Source organism: Scophthalmus maximus, chromosome 9 (assembly GCF_022379125.1).
Source record: "Scophthalmus maximus strain ysfricsl-2021 chromosome 9, ASM2237912v1, whole genome shotgun sequence".
In the NCBI taxonomy this organism is placed as follows: domain Eukaryota; kingdom Metazoa; phylum Chordata; class Actinopteri; order Pleuronectiformes; family Scophthalmidae; genus Scophthalmus; species Scophthalmus maximus.
In genome coordinates this window covers 14,532,565-14,555,162 of record NC_061523.1, presented here as the reverse complement: position 1 = coordinate 14,555,162, position 22,598 = coordinate 14,532,565, and positions in this window count along the sequence as shown.

Here is a 22,598-nt window from a genome sequence, read left to right as displayed (position 1 = left end):
ACATGTGCTGTGCCCTTTTATTATGATAACATCCAATGACAGAGACTAGTCTACTCTCTGAGTCTTTTAAGTGCAGTAAAGTGATGATGCATCAACATTAAATTTTCTTTTCAATCGTATACTCCGGAAATGCATCTCTTGGGAAGTTTAGGGAACCTCTTGACATGCTGTTTCCTCTTCATTACCCAACCAGCTGTTGTTCCTAATGAGCCTTAAGGCAATCTCTCATTCTCCAACTTATAGCCGTGTCTCCTGTGCAACTGGTGACACATCATCTGCCCACAGAGTGGGCCCAGTCACCAAAGAGAGTTTGTCCCCATAACCAGTTTGCTGATGTCTTTATTGCATGTTATTGAAACGCAGAAACAGGTTGGGTGGACTATTTCCAAAACTGAGTCCAAGTAGAAGTGGAGTTGATGAATTCAAATGTATTCAACTTAAACTGGCCATCTGCAGGGTTTTTTAAGCATTCAGAAACATTTAAGTTGATTATTTCGCAGTAGGTTTAATATGTAGTTTGTCTCTTAGTCACAATGATACTTTTGGTGTGAGAGAAAATTCTACACACAAATTAGAAAATCCTTATGCAGTGAGTATGTTAAAATAAGTTAAAATATCTGTCCATAGCCCCCAAAGGATAAACACAATTTTGAGGTTTTCATACATGAATGAAATCACTTTCATTCATGACAATGTCATATTGTGAATGGAACTCCCAAATCATAACCTCTTGATTGCTGCATTGTCACCTATTGGTAAAAGGGATACTAACTCATCACATTACACAAAACAAGAACAATACACAGAGGGAACATTTATCTTCTGTACAATTTAGCTGTGGAGTCTGTATTGGGAATATCGCCAACTGAGTAATTTATCCACAAGTCTTTGTGCATAATAAGCATCAGTCCTTGACAGGTTTGCTGCAGGTGTAGATTAGCTCCCACTCAGATTACAGCCTCATGAATCCTCATAGATAGAATATGTACCCTGATGCCAAGTGAGTGAAACTGCTCGTGCTGTGCCAGAGGAGAATTACTCCCCTGATGTATCACATTAATATGTGATAAACAACCTTGCATTGCCAGATTACAATAAATAATTCACTGCCCTTCAGAGGATATGATATGTGCCTGCACAGATTATTTACAGCTTTGAAATTATTCTTTTAATCTCATACACCAAGCTGCCAAGGTGAACCCGGAGTAAATAATGCATGGCAAAAGTTTATTCCTGCTATATATTCTTATTTGTCGGACATTTTTTTTTCTCCTTTTTTGTATTATATCTCAGTGAATAGATAATTGACTTAGGTACTGGGGGTTTGTGCAATTGCTGTTTTGTGTTGTTGTTTTTAATCGGGTTTGGAATAATTTGATATATTTATATATTTATATTTATTATTCTTCACCGTTACTCTGCAGTGTTCATGCTTGGTCCAACAGAAGGGTACAAAGCAGAATACAGATATTCTCAAGAGAGTATATATTTTTCTTTTTTTTTTCTTTGGCTTACAAAAGTTCAACCAAATTTTGTGCTGCACATGAACCTCTGCAGAAGGCACAAATACATGTTCATAAGTGCAGACCAACATTAGCTCATCTGGTGCTGAGATGTACGATCCGTTTATTTTAAACCATCAAAATGAGAGAATCTCTGCACTTCTGATGAAGTATTTTAGGTCAGTGAAGGACAGGCAGCATGTGCAAATTAATAAATAAATATAGCTGTCACCTAACGTAAGAGGGGCATGGCGTGTGTTGAAACTAGCAGCTCCCCTTTGTGCAAATGGAAATGGTACCCCTCAGTGAGCGAGCTGCACACATCAGCAGACTTTTTGCCCCATCTTTAAATGACAGGCTCACACCTCCGAAGTGCCTCTGTGAACATCTTGGAAAACAGAAAAAGGTTGCTTTGTCCCTGTTGAGTCCAGGAGGAAGGAGGCCAATGAACAGCTGTTGCCTAGCAGTACATTCTAATCTCAAAGCTCTGCTGCAGACGTGATGATTCACAGCTGGATTGAAACAAAAAGTTCAGCCCTCTGCCAGAGTAATTAGGAAACAAGTAGAGTCCGGTGAATTTGGATGTGTGATGCCAGAAAGATGACCACAGAGAAATTGTCATTGGTGGTGATTGTTTCAAATATCTAAGGGGGAAAAAATGCAAAGAACAGAAATTACAGTTTTCTCATTTATCCACCAATTATACCAGATGTGTTTATACTTCACATCTGGAAAAAATGGTGGAATATAAAATATATATATTAGTGATCAGATCTGAATTCAGTTAACTGAAGTCTCCTATAAATTACATTTATACACAGCTGAAATAGCAGCAAATTCATACTAAATCAGTCAATCAAACCTAGCACACAATTTTAAACTACTGTATGTGCATTTCATCTTAGAAGTAAATGTGCTGGGAAGAGATCATACATGACAGCATCCATATTTCCATACATTTTCACTGGAAAACAATGAGCACCACTGTACACTGATTAAATTGTGTAAAATTCAGCAAATATATGTCGTTTAAAGTTAATAAATAAATGCAACCACCCTCATGCAATTACTTTTTGCCATCAGTAAATAGGTTGCTAACTCCAAAATTCCTTCTCAAATAACAATAAAAGGGCAGACTTTTCTGAATGGTGTGTAATAAAAGTGTTCACCTGTATGTCTGTCAAATGTCTGTGTAGTATTACTCACAGTACAGACAATATAGTGGGCATATGTTAGAAATGGTGTTAGTTCTTATATTGTTTTATAATAAAATGAACAGCATGAGACAGCGCAGACTCACAGGTGGGTGAAATCAAACTAAAGCTTCCTTAGGCTTGCTTATGAATCTGTAGAGCAAAGCAAGTTTTCCTGTTGCCCTTTTTTATGTATGGCTGCATTGGTTTTTAGGTGCCTTAAGCTACTGTGTTTCAACTTCAGGATATGCTGCCGCCATGATTCAAACCTATCAGATGGGAAGATTAGTCTGTTAACGCCCGAGGATTACAGTCGATGCTCCATCAGCAGTTTTCCGCATATAGCCGTTTACCTGCATGTTATGACTGTTCCTCTCTTCCTCAATAATCTATACAACAAGAGATTTACAGATTTACAAAGGCACAAGAGAAGCAGTGTTTTTACCAGTAAAAACAACTGTTAACTCAACATGATAGACTAATAGAATAATAGACTGTCTGTATTTAAAATATAGATTTAAATTGTTTCCACAATGTAATGTATTACGTTCAACATCTTTTTGAAGCAATGTCCTGCTAATGCATTTGTTTACTATCAATAGATAATTGGATTAAATATATAGGTCAAGAAGTGAGATGTGTGATACGTCAATGTTGAACACGTTTTCTTCTCGTTTAATCCTCCACGAGGAACACTTATTTTGATTCTTAACTTTATTCTTTGCTTGGCCATTAATTTCTACTACGTAAAGTATAATCTGGGGTTCAGAGTCTTGCCCAAGGACACTTGCATGTGGACTTAATAAGCCAGGAATCGAACCACTGACCCTCCAACTTGCTCTACCTGCCGAGCCACAACTGTTCTACAAATGTAATATTAAAACAATCACAGTACAGCAATGTCATTTAGTTCACGCATTAAAGTGTGCAGTATCTTTAATGATCCACCAGAGCTTAAAAAGTTCACTTTATTGAATGGAACTGTTCCAAGGGTAAGATATTGTCCACGTCTCAATGACTCTTTGAATTTCATTTTCACTTTTGATGAAAACCCAATAAATTTAATTTAGCTAAATAAAAATGAATTCAATTAATTTTAATCAGAGTCATTTCCAGGGTGCGTTGTGTTTTCACTGTGAGCACAACACTCGTTCCCACAAAAAATGAACAATATGTTTGAAACTTCCACACTTGTACCTAATACTGCCTGCGTGTTATGTAAGGACACCAGTGTTGACAGAACTATTCAGTACAGGATGCAATTATTAGCTGGATCAACAATCTAATTAGCATGATTAGTTTAGCCTAATATGGTGATTATGCACAACAGAGAGGTGAAATGTCTCCTTTAAAAGTTGGTTTAATGAGGATAATTTTCTAGACTTTTCTTCGACAACAACAAAAAAAATGCATCAGTGGCTTAAAGAAATGCTTAAAATGATTTTTACATTCTGCAGACAGGTAACCCACTGCAGTTTCTTGAATACTGATTGCCCTTTCACAGTATCAAAGGTGGCAGTAAAGCAATGTAGTCAAACAAAGTAAAATCTATAAACTTCAAATGCAGGAGGTCGGGCTGGATGTTTGGGCTCTGCTTGACGTTGGAAACATCTGCAAGTTCTGCACGTTGTGGTTGTTTGCATAATAGGTGAGATGCATAGCAACAATTAGACATTCAGTCTCAGATGCTTATTCATCAGCTGCTGACATCTCTTTTAGCGTGAGCGGCTCTGATATTACCGTATATCTCTCTTATTAATTCACATAGGTTCCTCTAATGTCAGCATATAAAATCTTGACAGGGGATTCATGTTTCAGTTGGGAATAAGTCAGAAGGTTATTAAAAGGATATCATTCATATTGTCAAGTGGTAAGTAATGTTAATTCAGCGTTTGCTACATACTAATGGAAGGCTTTTATTTTTTGACTTAAATGGCGGCTCTATGATGATACTGCCAAATATACATCTGATAGAAAAAAAATGTTTTCACCGGTAGGGTGTAGGTGTTATATCATGTATTTTTGTAGATGCGATTTTCTTAAAAAGCTGCAAGGCGTGTGCACGGAGATTACTTAAGGGATGATGTACAACGGTTCGGGAATCTATTCACACCAAGTAGCAGCCAGACGAGGCCTCACCACTTCAGAGGACAATTTGCTCGCCTTAAGAAGAGGAGAATGATCAGATCTCCAAGGGCTTGACTTCTCACCGTAACCCCAAAAATGATGACACAGTAATCTATAGAAAAGCGCACGCCTCAGCATTTTTTTCTCAGTGTAACTTGAATTTGATGGTAGCCGCTCACAGTCTGACAATGCGACGGGGAGGGATCCTTTAAGATAAGGACATATGAAGTAAAGGAGAAAAATGGGCCTCTCTGTGATTGACTGATTTTTTTTAATGACCTTGAAAAGGCAACTCTTATCCCACACAATGTGCAAATGATGATACAACCTCCCAAAACACTACTTGTTTAGTGCTTCAATTACCATAAAAAAAACAAAATATAATTGATGATACATTTCATAATAATATTTTTAATCTATTCATCATCACATCATGTATTTCAATTCAGTTGTGTGATTGGCCTTAGGGCAGGTGAAGAGGAATGCTCCCTGACAGATGATTAGCAGAGCTTTATGCCCCACAAATCCATCTTTCTCTGCTCAGGGTGAAATGGCTGTTGGATGGGTTTACAAAAAGAGTCAATGTTCTGCTTTTTTGTGATCACTCTTTCAGAATCATTAACAAAATCTGCTCTGGTAAAAACAACTAAAGAAAAAAAACAACAGCATTGTCATTCAAGCGTGTCTTCTACGATATTATTTTGTCTTTGTGAGTGTATTTTCGAGGTCATTCATCCACAGACATTTCTCTGCTGCAAGTGATTTTAATCATTGAATTTCACTGCGAGACTCAAATGGATCAATGTTATGTGCATGCCAAAGCGAAAGTTTCTGCTTTCCTTCACAGTCACTGGCAGGATAAGACGGCTGACGGCAACAGCCATACAATCTTCAAGTACAAATACAGCTAAGCCGCTAAGCTGATGATTGGTGTGGGAACAGAGTATGTAAGCAAATGACTTTGAGGAGGAGGAGGAGAGGGCCCTGCTGATTTCTCAATTATACCTCCTCCTCAGGCTTGGGGGAGACAAAAAACCCAAACTGCATCATTGACAGTCAACTGGGCCAGACTGAACTCTTACCCTGAGGTATTGTGGTCCAACAGAAAAAAGGGTAATAGAGCTTGTTCCACGTGAGCAAGGCTCATGCTGCTGTGGGACCACAGAAAAGCAAGGTTACACATCTGAACATTGCGACAACTGCATATACGGCGCTTGCCTTACATCACAGGCTCTCGACATTACTGCCTCCTTTGTAGTGCATGGAGCTGGAATGATCTGTGGATGTGATGCAATGTATACATCCACCGTGTTTCGATTGCATACACGGTATAGGCTCGCATGGGATAAATAGAGGAGGGAAACCGTTAAACGAGAAACTGTCATATAGTGGTAGATATTCAGCAACCAATTGTTAACAAAATTAATTGTTTCTATTTTTCTATTGCTGTTTCTCCATTTTCATCAGACCCTTCCCAAGCAGAGGCATATGCGCTGGGAACAGACAGTGTGAATTTCAACCAACGCTTTCAGTGTGCGAGCACAGTGTAATAAACATCAGCATTTGCATTCATACTGCGGTGATAAGTAGGTTAGCCTAGAATAGGAATACAGTACATCCTCTGCGGTGCACCATTGTTGTTAAATACTTAATGGTGCTGCCAGTATCTTCAAGGAGCACCTGTCCCGTTGTTTTGTTAGTGTGATTAGAGTGTGAAAGAAAAAAAAAATCAATAGGGAGTTCCATGTTAAGTAAACTCTGCGTGAACATACTTCAGAAAAGTAATATTTGTTTCTACAGAAAAATGGTCCCACAAGTGTTTTTTTTCAGCCATTATCTCACCAGGAACCTAACTGCTAGCGTTGTTAATAGGGACATGCAATCTGCTGAGTGATTATGGTCTTGAAAATGATCGATCCAAAGCAATAATAAACAATCTTAGAGCCTCACCTGCATTTTGATTACTGTCTATTATAATTATTATTATTGTTATTGCATAAGTTACAACATTCACCCCTCCACAGGAGATATATCTATATGCACATGGTGAGCTATTGGCTGAGCTATAGAGTCTTATCCATTATGTCTTTCCGAGTGAACTACAATGAATATACCAATTACCTGAGGTGTCTCTTTCATGGAAGGAACAGTTCAGCAGAAAAGTATGAAAAGGGTTTAGCTGAAAGCTAGTTCTTTCAGCAGGAACTGAGTCTATATTCAATTTATGATTTAAAATAGTTAAAAAATAGTAATTTTAAGAATTGCTACTGAAGTAAAATCTTCACCATACCAACTACAGGAATTTAGATAACAATAATTCAACTGGTAACACGCAAATACATTTAAGTTATCAATTTTCTTAACTTTAAATTGAACAAACTTAATTCATACCCCTATTGAAGTATTTTTTGGCAAGCAATTTTTTTGTTTTTCCCCTGTAGTCAAACCAAACTGAATTGGAAGGAATGAGGTTATTCACGCCACAGTAAGGACTTTATCCATGAAAGATGAGTTTGTTTTCATAATCAGAGTTATCACGTATCCGGCTTTAGAGCTCTCTGTTCATCTACACATATGATAGCAGAAGCAACAATGAGCTCATATTTGAAACGTAAGCTTTAGGCGAGCTGGATTCTTCTCTACGCGTTTGCCACAGATTAATCAGACAAGTCTTTAGCTTTAACCATTTCAGTGTGTATAGCCCCGTGTGTTTTTTCTAGTTCTTCAAAAATATAATTCAAGTGCACGGAGATGCAGAATTGCAGAAATGCACTGTTCAAACACGTAGTACAAGGTACCTGTCATTCTTCCCCTGTGAAGGGTGTGGGAGTTCTCTCCCTCCCTGTCGAGCTCTTGTCTATTTTCAGTGATATGGTTTCCAAGCCAGCAATCACATAATTAAGACCCTTCATCATATTTATTCATCCTCAAAGATTTCTGACAACCTACAACTGTTTTCCACCCCCATTGCTAAACCTTGTACAAACACGGATACCCTTGGCAGTATCTGGATAAGTTGATGCATTTTGTCTTTGGCTTGATCCATCTTTATGAGAGTGAAAACACTTGCTCACACTCTACTGTATACTGACAGTCCTAATAAATAGAAGAATCAAGGTTCTCTTTCTCTTGTCACTGGCAATGAATAATTCATCTGTGTAGTATATGCATGACAAGACTCACCCATTCTCAACTTGAATGTTCTGTCGGCGTAACCTGCTTCAATGAAAGCCTCACACTCAGCTAGCTGGAAATGGTTTCTGAACAAGACCTGATCATTTATGTATAATCCCATCTTCCCATCAGAGTAATACACTATCATTGGGCCTTATTATTAAAAGTTTATGAGTCGGTTACAGTTGTCTGTGGCCACCTTAAGAGCTTCCATGTATTATTTAAGCTGCACCAGAAAGAAATATAAAGCCAAGCCTATCATCTTTACTCCACACAGTTGTATAGTGTCCATCTGATGCCCCTTGCATTTGAAATATTGAATTCAGTTTATAATAGATTTGCTGACAGTCTGCAGTAACAGCCAGATGAAATATGTGCATATACAGTACTGTATATGAAAATGTCTTTATTCCATTTTAGTTCAGGTTGGGGACTTTTTTTTTTTTTAAAGGCAAAGGAAAGTCATCACCAAACAGGGAGTATTTACGTTGACAAAGCTCCCCGAAAATGCTTTACCTTTTTCTCATAGTTCCTGGACATAATGTCAATTTTCATATACCCATCATCGTCATCTGTTTGCTTGTTTTCTGCCCATGGCATATCAAGGGGAACGGCAATGCTTGTGAACGGTGTGTGGGTTTGTTATCTGTTCGTGTGATTCATATTGTCCAGCGTACAACAGATAACTGATATGCAAGGTGCGTGCCAGTGTTTGTAAAACTGCAGCAAAAATCTAGTTAAAGGACAATAACTGAGTTGGTGGTGTGGGACAGCCTGGTTGTTCTGTAAACCCACGGCAGCTGCATTTCAGTTTAACACTTCAATCATTTGTGAGGCCATTGGAGGAAAGACCTCATCATCTATTGTAAACAAATTAAAACCCAAAGAGCAAGTTTGATATAATTAGTCTGAGTAGATTGACAAAAAAGGCTGCATACATAGCCTTAATGACTGCTGGGTAAATGACTAAATAAATATGCATGTTTAAAAAACGAGGGGCTTCACAGTTTTTCAGCGTTGTGCAGCACCGTTCTGGTGGCTAGGCATGCTGCCAGCGCAAACTCATGAGGGTGTTGTGTCGTTAACAAACAAGCCCCACACAGCTCCATTCTTTGCGTCCTACAATTTAAAACACAAGATGGGAGAGTACAGCAATGATGGAGCATGGAGTGATGCCAGAAACTGCACAATATGGAGGAAGTGCTAATGGCTAGTGCTAAAACACACAGCTGGGGCAGGAAAAGATTAGGGTCTGTTAGTTCCATCTATCTATCTAATGTATCTAATATATCTAACTAAAGTAGCCTACACCCAATCTACTTCTGTGTGGGGGTGTATGCATGCATGGACCTGTGTGTGTGTGTGTGTGTGTGTGTGTGTGTGTGTGTGTGTCTCTCAAGCATAGGCATTATGACAATCATTGCATACATATTAAATATTTTACTATTTCACTTCTCAATCAACCAAAATTTCAGTGGGATTGACTAAAACCACCGTCTTTTCTATTTCTTTCATGTTATGAATTAAATTTAAATTCATGAATCCAAATTGAAATTTAGCAGCAGCCCAGACTCCTTGGTCCTTGGTGGGATTCATCTTAATTGACCCCAGCCTCGCCAAGTATCACCTGTGTGTAGTCATCTGTCTTTCGTTCAGAACAACCGGCGATTTGAGGAAATTACAATACAAAAACAAAGTGAATTGGTGTTGTTATGAACGCGCCCCTATTTTCCAAAACATTTGACACATAAACAAAAAAGTTTTCATGTCTAGTCTTGGGCTACTAGCTATCCTTATTCAGCTGGATTAATCAATTCACAGAGGGGAGAAAGTGCTATGGTTAGCGCTAAAACACACAGATTGGGCAGGAAAAGATGAGGGAACTGTAAAAATAAGAGTGAATTGGAATCGTTATTGACAGGCCACAATTTCCCCAAACATTTGATGCATAAACCCAAAGTTCATGTCTAGTCTTGGGACACTGACTATCCTCATGTCACCGAATTGATTAATTCCAATCTCTGAGAAACACCATTTATAATGATGCACACAGAACAGCCGCCCTGTGCTCACTCGGAATGTAAGGATATCACTTTTGTGCACTGAAGAAGATTATTGTTATTGAAATGAAGTTAATTAGAAAATGACGGCTATGCTGCACTAGGGTCAGCCTTTATTCAAAGTTTACATCACCTGTCAAGAAAATACACAACATAACACAAATCATTTCCGAATTCTGAGCTTCACACCAGACGACCGATAATGTGTCTGGTGAATTAATTACCTTGATAAAGTTCATGAGTTATAAAATATATCTGCATAGTCACTCTGCTCGTTTCTGTGAGATGCCTTCTAATATTGCATTTTAAAAATCAATGGCACAATCAATGGGGAGAAGATATTTTAAACAAGCTAGTAAGAAAGATAAGAGGCCACTTTGTCAATAATATTGATAACAATTTTAATTGGGTTGCTTTTTTTCCTACACTGCATCTTCAAAACACATGGCCAGAATAGCATTCTAAATCCCCCCACTCTCCCTCAAAAAGCTAAAACTCAAACAAACTTGGCAGTCATTGGCCATGATTATCATTAAGGTTCATATAACTGCTGAAGTCAGGCTTCTTCCTGGGCATCAAGTTTAATTAGTTGGATGGCCTGGAGTTGTGGAATGAACTTGTGTTTAAGACTTAGAGTGTTATAGTGACACCCTCCTTGATCCCTGGCCCCCGGTCATCACCTGAGGGAGTCTCTCTCTGAGGCGCGGGAGGTGAGAGAGTCTACTGATTGCCCTCAAGAGGATCATAGCGGCCTGCCTGCAGGACCGGACATCTTGTTAAGGCTCAGTGGCTCACAGTTAAAATGAATGGCCCCCCACACTTGAGTGGGAATTTCAGGATAGGACCCTGGCCGTCTAACAGGCCAATCACAAAAGCCAATTAGGACCGAGGCGTTGCTTTGGGGTTTCAGAAATTCCAGGGCTTGGGGAAGTGATTCTAGCCTTGGCCTCAGTCTATAAGCTAGAGGAAAAATGCAGTGTTGTCTGCAGAAGAGCAAACTCAGGCTCTGGATCAATCTCACCAGTGGACCGAATCAGATTTCCCTCGGTCCAGTGTGCATGGGCTGAATACAACATTACTTTACCTACGTTAGTGTTCCAAGGCTTGTCAATGTGACATGCTATGTTCTTGTTCTAGTCTTTTTTTCCCCTTCTTTTTTCAAGCATTGGTGAAGAAAATGGAGTGAATTTCACCTAATTTGATCACACAGTATGAGGGGGCATCATAAGCGATCATCAACCTATAATTACAACATTTCTAAGTTTATGGTATTACATAATTTGCTTTGACACCTCTACTGAATGTTGTACTAAGGTTAGTACCTTAGCATTAACTGTCCCCTTAAATTGAAAGGACTTATCAAGGATTTCTTCACCTTGAATGTCTCTCCAAACTAGAACAGTGTCCATTCTGGAGAAAGAGTTGAGGTTAAGATGCGTGTAAGCAAGTAAGCAAAACGTTTTTGTCCACTTTTAATAACTTACTGAAGTGTGAGGACTGACATCAACATAAATTGGTGAATATGTTGCTGATGTAAAGCTGGTGCCAATTTGTAGTAAGTACTCACCTGAGGGTGGCCAGACAGTCTGTTTATGGGAGGATCAAGTCAGCTATTGTCAATGAGTTATGCTTTCCCATTTTCCCAGCTCAAGAGCTCTTTAGTAATTGTTGCTACAATGTGTTTGCAGTTCTTCACCTGGTCAATAGTCTGATCTTAACAGGATCCTCACATTTAAACACAAACCATATCAACAAGTCAACAAATACGGTATGAAGATCCACTGCAGTCTACACTTGCAGCAAGAATGTTTGGGTGGAATAGATCTAATTATTAATGAAAACTCAATGGAACTTTACCTGAGTAGTATTTTCTGAATTTGCTGTTTGTGATTTTCCTATCGCTGTGTTATGTTAGTTTGTCTTTCTTGCTCTGCCATTTCTCACCTGTCCACCAGGTAACCTTTGTGTTTTCCCCTGCCCTTCACACCTGTTGCGCATCTTTATCAGCGGTGATCTGTTCCTGTCTTCCCAGTGGCCTCTTAATCTCCAATTAAAGTCTGTGTGTATATGTAGAGGCAGTTTTTTTTTACTTTGCCAGATTGCCTGTCAGCCCGCTACTTTAGTGTTAAAGCTATTCCTGTTTCTTGCCACTTACTGTAGATGCTTCGTTGTTCAAAACACCTGTTGCTGCTGCCCCATCTTCCTGCCAATTTTGTGATTTGTTTGCCCTGTTCCTGACTGCTTGGTGCCGAATGTGAACCTGAACATGGACCATGGCAATTGCCTTAAACAAATCTTCACTGTTAGCGTCTGCACATAAGTCCACTTAACAGTTGCTAGGTTCATTAAATGTTATAAAAATAGTGAACAATGACCAAGATGATGTGACACACGAGACAATGGAACAGCATCCGTTAGAATGCAAAGTAAATTACAGCATGCTAAATCTATTGCATACAAAATCCAGTTAAAGCCACAGCTTTATTTCTTCGCAAAATGCTCAAAAAAAAATCTGGTTCTTCAAGGCCTGCTGTGGCTTTTCAAGAGGCACCTATCAAAGGTGAGAAAGATGAAGTAACAATGCTTCTTTCACTGCCTTGAGTCACAAGGTTGCATAATGAAGCATTAAGTATAGCATATGCATTTAGACATGCTAACGATTGACCTACTTTACATCTGCTCAGCCTGGGCCTAAAAAAATATTTTATCCTACAGCTTGGGTCTTCCTGTCATGCTGTCACTGTTTTGGCCAAAGTACAAGTTCCATCATATCATACCGAACACCACCACTGTTGAGACAGCATTGCAGACATTATTAGCATCGGCTACATTCAGTCTATACTTATTGTTTGCTATTGTCCAAATACTTGCAGTCTGCATTTGTACGCCCTTGTTAAAACATATGCCAACTATTTTTGTAGAAATATGCCGCCTCAAATATGTGGTACTGAAGGGATGATTCTGCAATTGGTCATCGGGGAGAAGGGGCTGTGTGAAGTGAATGCAGCTGCTGCTGTCAGAGGAATGTGACAGTGCCACACACTGACAGTAGACACAGCCAAGTGAGGATATTATCCATAACAAAGAACAACTGTATATAGCATATTAGATTCCTGAATTATATCTGGACACTGTATCAAAACCTCCATTCAGGCTGTAATTGCTTGGTCTGAATATTATTAAAGTCACCCTTCTCTGACATGTCAGAGGATAATTTTAGATCTGTTTTATTGGGATTTTTTTGGGGGGGGGAATTTAGATAAACTTACTTAACAAGAAAAATAATTTCATACTTTTCATACGTCCTTATTTGCATTATTACTTAAAAAGTTGGTTATGATGGTTCCTGTTATATAATATCAGTTAATTCCGGCACCTTAATATGAACCTCTTTTGGTTTGGTTGTATTTGTCTGGAATTCTTGAAAATGAATTGCAGTTTCATGAAGAGATTAGAGGTAATTGACTCATCTGTGCCTCCTCATATTTAATTCCCTCAGTTTAAGTTTGTACTGGGGTTAGATGTGCATTTTAGAATCAGCTGAACCAGCTAGTAAAAGGAGCATGGAGCCTTTCTGTTGATACCATACCATGTTACCCCCTGTTACCCAAGTGGATTATCCAAAACTTTGTAGTTGAACATGAAAGCAACTCAATCTTGTTATCACTTATGCACCAACATCTCCCGAACAAAAGAATTCCCCAAAGCCTTTGTCATGGTTCGATTCTAATAGTCTTAGCAGCATTAGACTTAGAAGCTACAGCTTCAGCTACAAAAGGAAGATCATTCTTCCCACCCCCACAATTAAAAAAAGATTAGGGGCATGGCACAAATCCACTCCGTGTTTACAACAGGTGAGGCATCCAGAGTGTGCCTGCTTTACTGATCAGGGGAACTTCATACCAATATAATGTTGACATTTCTTCTATAATAGATTCCAATATACATATTCAAATGTCTTTGGAGATTCTCAATCATTCAGGTCATAGTTATCCAAAAGGGGTTGAATTAGATGCTTACTATACTTGGATGTATTTGTAGAGCATGCATTTAATAATGCCTTCTGCAGATTTTTTCTGGTGTTTAATAATCACCAGCATTTTGTTTTAACCCTAATTTTGGAATCAAAATTCTGCATGTATGAAGATGCAAAGCTAATCATTGTTTGAGTGAACACTGCTCATTACCTATGCCCACAATGACAGATGTGCAATCACTCTCTGTTGTATGCCAATATGTTGGCATATAATTATTTTGATTGAAGTTTAGTGACACTGATCACTACATTATTCTTCTCTTATTCTGACCTATTCTTGGGCAACAGGCAGTGTACAACCCGGACAACCAGGTCACCAGTCCATCACAGGGCTGAAATAACATAATGCACACATTTAAACTTTTATAAAATTATACCAAGGCCAATTCAGAGGTTTCAATTAACCTAAACCGTACGTCTTTGGGCTGTGGGAGGAACCTCGTGTGCATGCAGCAAACCCATGTAGAAAAACTCACACAGAAAGGCCTTGTTGGCTGGTACTATAGGTCCAAACCCTAAACCTTCGCGCTGACACCACACCATTGTGCCCCTATTAAACATGCAAAATGAAAGCGTCTACATCAATAACATGACAAATTTGTACCAGCACCTTAAACTGCACAGAGAAAAGTAAAAAGGCTGCATGACAGTGAACACCCTGACTAGTAAGGAGACAGCTGAAAGCCTGCCCGGAAGCAAAACAAAACATAGCACGTATTGCACATGCATTTGCAAGTGTTACGCCACATTACAATTCCTCACAGAGATGTAAGGAGATTGCCCACTCCATGATTTAGTTGGCAATTGACAAAAAATCCTATCTCAATTTTAATGATTGATGTGACAAAATACAGTAGAGAAGCTTAACTCAAGATCAATTTAATTGTATGAAGATCGGGTTTTAAGGCTTTAGTCGCCATCACAGTTATAGTGGCCTCTTTAATATAACTAGGTTTCCTACAGCAGATGTTTCTTTTTATTAAAGTAGGTGAACAGAACTTTATTGGAAAATAGATTTTGTAAGTTTTGCCTGGCGTTTTCTGCAAATAAATAAATCTGGGCTTCCAGTGGATGTCAGGGTAAAAGAAAATTGACGACATGAAACAAACATTATTTGAAAATGAATTTTGGTCATCAACTGGATGATTTTTCTTAAAAGTTATGTGCGCACATTGTTTTGTTGAGTACACAATTGACGAAGGGCTGCATCAGTTATTTTACTGCTATACAGCCCTGTCATTTTGGTGTACCTATCTGTGTTGCTTGCAAAAATGAAGGTTTCTTTAACAGCTCTCAACTGGCTGTAGCCCACACTGATCAATACAATTCACAGGTGCTTTATAATGTAAGCCAGCAGTACAATGGAGGAAAACATTAAGCGGTGAGAACTGTTCACATTTTATCTAATTTAATTTTCAGCTCATACTCTCTGTTGAACAAATCACATTGTGTGTCACGGCATCAGTCCCCGAACAAAATCTATATATCCATTGGCACAAACAAAATAATTAATTTCAAATCAATATGTCAGGGACTGTTTGTGGCATCAAGTTAAATATTGAGACTAAGGCAGCATATTGTTGTATTTTATGGGTGCCGCAAAAAATACAACACACAAAAACATACAATGTAAATGACTGAGGACTTTAAACTATTGTGTTTAACACAACAGCATGTTATGTTGCAGACTATATTTTGTCTAAAAGTGTGTGCGCGTGTGTGCGCGTGTGTGAGAGTCTGTGAATACTGTACTCTACTAAAGTAGCCTGAGTGGAGATGAATTGACACATTAGTGCCGGGGCTCTTTAACGATTTGTCAAAGGAAATTAGAGCCACTGCTCTTTATGATGGTGCTGCATAGGAAAGTAACTGGGGGAGAATAATTCAGTCTCAATTCATTTTATGCTGAAGGCAGGTCAGGGTTGAATTGCACCATTTGGCTTTCGGAACTAATGTCCATGCGTATCTTGATTGCCTGAACAAAAGCGCAGGGTGGCCTTTATCGGTCCTGGAGGATGGGTGTGGGGAGGGCTTAGCCTGTAATGCTCATTGCTAGAGATGATCACTGACAGCTATAACCTTAAGGCACTATTACCACTAGCAGCAACCATCATTTGGTTATAACATTCAACAAAGCAGTCTAAAGGGTATGCCACTGTAGCTGCACTACAGTATGCTGCCTTGCTGCGGTCGGCAATTGCTGACAACTTTGTGTCATTGTACTGAATACTAAGTGAATTAATGATATCAAAGTCAATATAATAAAAAATATTAATACATTAAGTTCCATATTATGAAAATAGCATAAAATACTAATGGAACCCTAAACAGCTGGTTAACTGGTAGCTTGTTAAAACTGTGCTCAGCTTGTGGGTTAACATAGAAATGAAGCATCTGGTAGCCTACATGAGCTGCTCTCAGGAGTGCAAGTTAAGTTTGTGAAAACATAAATGTTGTTGCAGGATATTTAACTCAACAATTACCTACTGAAATCATAACTAAAACTGAAATCACAGTTAAATAATCGTGTCATGCTTTAGAGCCTAAACATGAAGCGGCAAGAGATCCTCAAGTGTTTTAAAAGCAATCGGGCCTCTTGTTCTGTATGCTTAAACATATTTTATTTGGGAGATGAGCCAACCAGTGCTGTGCTGTGAAGCTCACCCTTCACGTGGTTCAGAGCAGGATGATATCGACTGCTTCCACTTCAATGGAGTTAAGTCGAGGTTGAAACATAATGAAAGCACAGCGGGGGGAGAACACAAGGAGAAACATATATATGCTTATTGGAGGCCTTTCAAAAATCTGATAGCCTTTCTATTAACTGTGGTCTAAATAAATCCTAATTTAGGATTGGGACCTAGCACAGACAGAGACCTCTAACAAGCCTAATCACTGACTTCGGTGGACTAAAACATTAACGTGCAGGATGGTTCCCTAAGCTGTATAAATACCCTTTTAAAACCCCCAAATAGTCATTCAGAGAGTCAGGCCTCATAGTCAAAGTTCTTTGAAAAACAGGGTTACCGCCAACTTCCATTCACTTCCAAAGAATGCCTTACCCCTTTTGCCATTTAGGGACAACAATGCTAGAGAACTACCATTTTTGCCGATGCCGAATGGGAAAATACTTAGATGGGACTATATGGTGGAAACGGAAAAATACATTCGGGATCAACTGCCGACGAGGCTGCTGGGTACACAAGAGCCAGGGAAACCTAGAAATACTTCCAGTATTGTAAAATGAAGAAGATTGGATTAGAGACTTTCCTCCTGCAAAAAAAACGCCACATGAACCCATTGTTCTTCTGTACAAGCTGCTTATTATGACCCATTGTTATGTTTTATTGTTCAGTGATATCTAGCAGCTGTAGTAATTATGAAGTGAGCAAACAAGGATGATAGATGATGTATAAGATAAAGTGATGAGTGATCAGTAAAATTGTCAGCCAAATGTGTCTCTAGTACACACAATCCCTCTTCCAACAGTGTGCTAAGCATGTTTCAACTGACCACACATATGAGAGGCAGGATAAATAACTTGCACAAACGAAGGCAGTACCTGCCAAGTGGCAAACCAGCTGACATAGATACTATGAGCAGGATAATGTTGCTGCTGGCATAGCTGTCAAGAGGTAGATTTCGTCTAGATACTTTAACCTCTCTTTATCACACTTCTGCAGGAAAGAAGAACACCTAATGCCCGTCCAGCTAGCTGTAGTAGGGACTACTTACACCACAACATCCTCATCCGAATGACAAGCAGTGGAATTTCTCTGATTTGCCTTACAGTCTGAAGCTCCAAAAATTGGAACCTCATGCGTCTGCTGCAAGGTCTCCTGGCAGGCTTACTTGACCAACTGCCAAAAGTTCCCCAGGAAAGGAGCATGAAACACAAACATTCACAAAGTCTGTCTGAAGTCACATGTAGCCAGAAACATGGGGCCAAGCTCGGGTAGAGATCTCTGCGCAGGCATGAGTAGGTGAATGCCTTCTGCCGTTGCTGATATATTAACTGGAAGGTCTTTTTAGGAGGAGCAGTGGGGGGAATCTCTCTGAAATCTTCAATGGGTACAGGAGTCGAAGCGTGCCTTGCTATCCACTTCAAGGTCATCATCTTCTAAAGAGGACTGGAGAGACAGGTGGTTGTTGCCAGCATGTACGGCTTGTGGAGATGCAGTGAACTCTGTTGTCAACGTTATGCCATTAGATCTTCAGCTTCAAAAATTTTGCACTGCAGCAGCTGATGAATTTGTATTAACACCCTGATGTCTTGAAAGACAGGCTTCACAGACAAGCCTGTTTTGGAGGGTGAAGCCCTTGTTTGTGTTGTTGAACAGAAAATATGAATTTGAATCTGATGCCTTAAAAGAACTAAAGCCATTTTCCATTTATATTTTAATATTCCTCTGTCGTGAAACTGACCTGCTGTCTTAAATTACTGCAGATGATACAGTCTGAGGTGTAATTAAAACGTAATTAGGGAAATGTGGCAGGGTAAGAGCACCTTCACCTCCCCTCTACTAAATGAGGTCATTAAGCATGCTGGGTATGACTTTAAGGCATTATCCAGGTGTGTGTAGGCAGACATCTTACAAGGGACATCTTGAAAAGCAGAATATATTAGAACTGGAATTGTATGATCAAAACAGTTGATGAAAATATAATTAAAAGATCAAACTATTATAAATACTAAATATTTTAATTTCATTTAAATCTTATTTATTTGACCTTTATTTTACCAGGTAAGATCAATTGAGAACAGCTTCTCATTTACAATGATGACCTGAATACAAGGTCTATTTTTTATATTCTATATATAAAAATAGAAATACATTTGGTCTGATAAAAAGAGAGGGTAATCTCAGTCCACACATGTCCCTATTAGTATTAGTGTGAGAATTTTTATGATTCTAATTTCATTTGTCTGGAGACAGTTTGACCTCTGGGTGGGTAAGTCAACAGGAGATCAAAATCAAATCAAGTGGCAAAAAAAGAAATAAACATTACTGAAACTTTTGGAGACTTCTGAGCATGTGTAATGCCAATGATTTTTTTTCATTGATTTGGATAAGAAGTTGTTAAAAACAAATAAACACAAGTAAACAAAATCTTCTAACAACACATAGGACATTACTTTTTCCTATCATTGCTTCTCCTCTGTTTTTTTCAGACTCATATTATATTTTTTATATTCCTATTTACTAAGGTACTTTGACTGTTCATACGACAGTGTTTGTATTTGAAGTCTAGTAACCATATTAACGTGATCATATTTTTATTTCTGTTTAATCAATAACACTAATTGTTCATTCAAGGAAGCAAAATAATCTTTTATATCTTATCTTATGTATCTTTTATATTATCACCTGCACATATTATGAACTATACCAATGATACCTGCCAGGCTCTCTATTTTATGATAACATGCTTCTTTTTATAACTTTAGACAATGGAAAGCAGCTAAAAATACAAAAGAGCATTCATATTAGTAGTCACTCTCCTTCATTGCCTAAAGACATTTTAAAAATATCTTTGGGGACTTTCTGTTGAAACCAGCTTTCTTATTGCTCTCCTTGATTTAATTTATCAACCCAAGGAAATGAAGAGTAAAGTTTTTTTTGTCCTTTTTTATTCATCTTTTGTCTGTTCTTTTTTGTCGCTGTCTTTATACCCTCCAGCTCCAGCAAGGTCCATAATTTCACTAGTGTATCACGCAGCCTTCTCTGTTTACTGGCAGTTATTTTAAATTAAAAGTCACAATCTGGCTATCAACCAATTGTTTCTGCCTCGTGGCAATTAAGTCATGAACTATTTTAAGTGAAGATGCACCCCCTCCCTGTTGGCGCTTTGTGCATTTAAATGGCAATTGCCTGCCAATATCACTTTGCATTAATTTGACTATTTGGTGGATCACAATGTACGTATATCCTCACGCATTCCCAGACACAAACTGGCTCCTGTGTTTGTGTCCGCAATGCTCAACACAGCTCCAACTGCTTTTCACTGTCACACTATGACCTACTGGATTTCTGTAATACCATACTGCACTGTCTAACACAAGCTTGTTTGACTCCAGGCAGGGTTACAGATCACAAGTTTTGTCAGTGAGTTGGCTGTGCCCTTTAAGCCTTTTTTCATCCACAGAGTATGACCTACAGTATACTGACATGACAGTGACATGGCTGGTGTCTCACAGGAGGACAGTAGGTCTACAGGGAAGCCATAACATTACTATTATAGTAAAACTTACTGATGGTCTGAGGGAGTTGCAAAATACTTTAGCATTGGTCCTTTAAAATTAGTCCAAGGGATGTTTTGTATCTTTGTATCTGCCCATGTTGGTGTTGGTGGTGCTCAAAAGATATAGCCAGTTACAAATGGGTCAAGTCTACTCTTTCTTTTGCTGGAGGATGATATTAGCAATTAAATTGTTAATTCACACAGCACATTGCTTTCAATCAAATGACGTCATGATTATCTTTGATAATGTCTTTAGTACTTTGCGGCATGAAGTCAGTTAGAGGAGTCACAATGGGCAATGCGCCGCACTTGTTACTGTGGAAACCATACAAACGGAGAAGCACTGAGGAAGTGAATGGGAACTAAAGGGTCTGTCTTTTATTTTATCTCATCTTCCTTTTACTTGGGAACCTATAGCAATGTTAAAAGGTGTACAAACACAATACACCATGGGCTGCTTTAAGAGGTTGCAGGGCATGTGACTGATGCCAAGCCTTTCTGTGCTTGTGAGCACAACCTCTACACGATGAACGTTCTGATATAACATCCGCGGATAACTGACACTTCCAAGCCTAATAACATGGTTCCAGACAACAGGTGGGAAATATAAAGTCATGAGATCTACAGTTACAAGAACACACAGGTACTTATATCATGTTCTGCAGCCCATTCTAACCTATATTAATAGTCAGTTTCCTATTGGGAGCGCATTGTTTCATTACCTAACAAAGATAACCAACGTATTTCATTGTATATTGTACAGTTGCCAACTTAGAATATTATATAAAATAAAAATGGGTATGCCTTTCTATAATTGTGAGCATTACCCTGCAATTGGGAATCTCTGTATCAGAGGCAATATTTTGCTGTGTGTGCTTTTAATTCCCACAAAATGGTATAGACTTACCATATTAATGTACAAATTGGGTTATCCGTCTTTCAAGGTCTCCTGCCTTAAATTAATGTGACATATTTGGCAAGGCAACCAAAATGGCTTTTAAAAGAATTTAATAAAAAGCATCACTGATGAAATTAGCTAATGCCCATTGACATTTCATCCTGAGCATTATAAGAATAACAGGATCCAGTGATTATATTTATCATGGTTTCTGATGCTACCATCTGATAGATTTCAATTAAATTTAAAAGTGAAAAGTTAGACTTAAGGTCAGGTGGGGCACCAAGGTTTATTCTAAAATAAGCGATAATGCATCAATACTGCATTTGTTCCAGCTTTGGTTTTTCTTTTCTATAGTCCTGTTGACAACAAAGCATTTAGAGGGGTGATTGCCCAACTCAGATTGTACATAAAATATTATATTTTACATTGTCTCTCTCTGTTACGATGGTACAGTATATTCTTATTATTATATGTGTTCTATAAACAGTTGCGTTGATTCACACACACAGACTGTTTACCACAAGCGACAATTACAAACATATAGGGGGTGTCTGTGCCTGTCATCAGTTATATCTCCATATAATTTGAATCTTACATTCTCTACGCACCAGACAGAACTACAACAAATAATTTTACTTACTTTATATCATGTCAGCACTAATGATGGAGGCCCACACAACATACAACAGACAAAAAGCAGAAACCGTATGTTTCAGTAAACCCACGAGAGCAGCAGCCTGTGAGACAAAGCAGCCTCCACTTTCATGTCCTTTTTTCTCTCTCTCTCGGGTTGTTGGTAAAGTTGCAAGTAAATTTGCCATTAAAATGGCAACAAGAACCATAGCTGTTGTGCTTCGCAATCCATTTGAAACATTTAAGCTGGTGTATAATGGAAGGAACGGTAGGCCTTTTATATGCAATGCTGTTTCTCAAGGATGGATGAAAGTACTGCATTTTTAGAACATTGTTTATTTCTTTCTAAGTCTATTTTTCTCACTTTATTTATACATTGTTTTATCCCACAGTGTGTGTATTCTTCAAAGCCACCATTTTTTCAGCGTAATTAAACTATATAATGTCATGATGACAACAGTACTAAAAATGATACATTTAGAGATGCCACCCCACTTTATGTATGCCATTCTCATCTGATGAAATATCATCTATGGCCTTTAGTGACGCACCATTTGATGTTAGTGTTGGTGTATCATTTCCATGCTTGTTTTTTGAAGCAGGTCCAAACTTTTTTTCACTCTCACTTAAGTAATTTTCTAGGCCATATGACACATTGGGCCCTATCTGTGGTTTTGTTCATTTCAGGCCGATGCAGTTGACAGGTTCCAAGTGTCCAAGATGTTGTAA